The sequence below is a fragment of the Triticum dicoccoides genome, chromosome 4A (genome assembly GCF_002162155.2).
Source record: "Triticum dicoccoides isolate Atlit2015 ecotype Zavitan chromosome 4A, WEW_v2.0, whole genome shotgun sequence".
NCBI classification, from domain to species: domain Eukaryota; kingdom Viridiplantae; phylum Streptophyta; class Magnoliopsida; order Poales; family Poaceae; genus Triticum; species Triticum dicoccoides.
The window spans coordinates 67,629,810-67,633,056 of NC_041386.1; positions in this window are offsets into that span (position 1 = coordinate 67,629,810).

The following is a 3,247-nucleotide window of genomic DNA, read 5'->3' on the forward strand; positions in this document are numbered from 1 at the left end:
TGAACAGTAGACGGTGGAGGGGTGCCCGTGGAGGGGTGGTTGAACAGGACCCCGTGGTGTGGAGGGCTGGATGAACAGTAGACGGTGGAGGGGTGGTTGAACAGTAGCCGGTGGAGTAGCGCGTGGTGGAGGCTGGATGAACAGGAGCTCGTGGAGGTTGGATGAACAGGAGCCCGTGGAGGCTGGAGGAGGTCGACGGTGGAGATGAACAGTATCCCGTGGAGTCCCGTTTTGCGGTACACCACACCCCTCCTGATGAACAGGACCCCCGTTTCGACCGTAGCGCTCTAACACAAGTCCGTTTCCTTCGTTTTGCGGTACGCCACACCCCTCCCGATCAATAGGACCCCCGTTTCGACCGTAGGAGGTCTGTTTCCTCCGTTTTGCGGTACGCCAGACCCCTCCGGATGAATAGGATCCCATTTCGAACGTGGCCGGTCGAACACAAGGCCGTTTCCTCCGTTCTGCGGTACGCCAGGCCTCGTTTCCATCGCCTGTTCCGTCCAAGCCCTCCCGATGAACACGACACATTCCGTTGCCTCCCCATGAACACGACACATTCCGTTGCCTCCCCATGAACACGACGACGACGTTGTTTCTCTGTTCTGACCCAGCCATGTACACGACCCTTGGCCGTACGTATGCGCGAGTAGGCGTTCGAGACCCCACCCGTATGTACACATACATGGCCGTATTTTCTTTCTTGCACCCTGGCCGCTGTACTTACGTGTACATGCTATGTGCGCGCCTCTACTACGACACGTTTGCGCCTCTACATCGACTAGTATATATGTACGTACACGTTCGCGACCAGAATGACAACGCTACGTACGCTTCGACCAGGTGGGTCCCGACTGTCAGGCACTTCCTTGCGTGCGAAGATGTAGCTGGTGGGTCCCAGCAGTCAGGGGGGCGAAATACGGTGGCCTGTCCGGTGGGTCCCCGCTGTCAGGTGGGGGAATAATTATTTTGCACGTAATAAGGAGGCACTTCCTTGCTGCGACCGTGGACCTAGCTGTCAGCCTCTCCATGTACAGTCCACGTCCGATGGAAGCCGTTCCTTGACCACGTTGACCATGCCGCGCCGAGAGCACCAGGGCGGTGGATGATGGCAAGGCCTAGGAAGGGGACGATGCGGAGCCGGGGAAGACACGACAGTGGATGCCCATGCGTAGAGGAGTATGAGGGTTCACTAGTTCGCTGCGGTGTGACGCTATCGTCGCCGCAGAATAACAGGGGGTGTGGGTGAGTAGAGGGATGGCCTGGCCAGCGGTGGGAGTAGTAGGGGGCGGTGAGGCCTCCGCCGCATCGCAGCCGGCCATGGGAGGCAGAAGCACGAGGCACGACCGGCGCTGGTTTGGGCAGCTGGAGCAAGAAGACTAGAGGTTGAAGAAGCACTACGGCCATTGGATGGACATCATACGGTCACTGGAGCTAGAATCATGCATATTGACTAAGTTAACAAAGCCCTCCGTCCTCGTCAACTTAGTAGGCCCACAAGTCAGCCTGCCACCAAGGTGGGTCCCAGCTAGCAGGGGGTATTCATTTTTTTGAGCGTAATAAGGAGGCACTTCCTTGCGTGCGAAGATATAGCTGGTGGGTCCGAGGTGTCAGCGGCGCTAATGTTTTTTCACGAAATACAGAGGCCCTTTCGGTGGGTCCCTGATGTCAGGTGGAGGAATCATTATTTTGCGCGTAATAAGGAGGCATTTCCTTGCGTGCGGCCGTGGACCCAGCTGTCGGCCTCTCCACGTATAGTCCACTTCAGATGCATGTTGGTCGTTGACCACGTTGACCAGGCCGCGCCGAGAGCACCAGGGTAATGGACGACGACGAGGCCTAGGAAGGGAACGACACGGAGGCAGGGAAGACTCGGCAGTTGTTTCCCACGCGGAGGGGAGTACGACTGTACGAGGGTTTACTGGTTCGTCTGCCGTCGCCGCAGAATAACAACAGGTGTGGGTGAGTAGAGGGATGGCTAGGCCAGTGATGGGAGTACAGTGGGGCGGTGAGGCCTGCGCGGCAGCACAGCCGGCCGCGGGAAGGAGGGAGCAGGCAGTCCCACCGGCGCTTGTTTGAGCGGCTGGAGCAGGAAGAGCAGAGATTGAAGAAGCACGACGGCCGTTCGATTGACATCCAACAGTCACTGCTTGTGCGTCAACCTTTTTTTAGGAAAGCCTCAAATCTGTGGAAAACAACATACAACCCATCTGCCATTATTTCTAATAATTTATAGCGCATTTGCTAATTCTTAAGGTTTTTTTGGAGCCCATATTCTTTTTGTTAGCATTACAACCCATATTGTGGACACGGTTAAAAAATTAACGAAATTTTGCATATTCCGGTGCGGTCCGAACTGTTTTTAATCTTGAAATTTCGACTCACATGCAAACTGATTTTAAAAATAAATGTATATCAATATAGAATCCAACAAATTCTCCACGCATACAAATTAATTTAATTTAAAATCTCGAAATGAAAAAAAAGATATTTTAAACTAATTTCCAGTTTGATGTGTTTTAAAAATGTACAGCCCATTTCTCATTACTGATGGGCCATTTTCTTGGCCAGCCGAATGAAACTCTCCTCGTCTTGAAAGATTTGCAGCCCAACAGGCCTGACAAAGCGACTTACTTGGCAAATCACAAAAAAATTGGGCTGTGGCCGTGGACCCAGCTGTCAGCCTCTCCACGTACAGTACTCTTCCGATGGAAGTCGGTCGTTGACCACATTGACCATGCCACACCGAGAGCACCAAGGCGGTGGACGACGGCGAGGCCTAGGAAGGGGACGACACGGAGCCGGGGAAGACACGGCAGTGGATGCTCACGCGGAGAGGAGTACGAGGGTTCACTGGTTCGGCTGCGGCATGAGGCTGTCGTCGCCGCAGAATAACAGGGGGTGTGGGTCAGTAGAGGGATAGCATGGGCCAGCGGTGGGAGTAGTAGGGGGCGGTGAGGCCTCCGCGGCATCACAGCCGGCCACGAGAGGCAGGAGCACGCGGCACGACCAACGCAGCTTTGGGCGGTTAGAGCAAGAAGACCAGAGGTTGAAGAAGCACTACGCCGTTGGATGGACATCGTACGATCACTGGAGCTAGAATCGTTCATATTGACTAAGTTGACAAATCCCTCCATCCTCGTCAACTTAGTAGGCCCACAAGTCAGCCTCCCACCAGGTTGGGTCCTAGCTAGCAGGGGGAGTATTCATTTTTCTGTGCGTAATAAGGAGGCACTTCCGGTGGGTC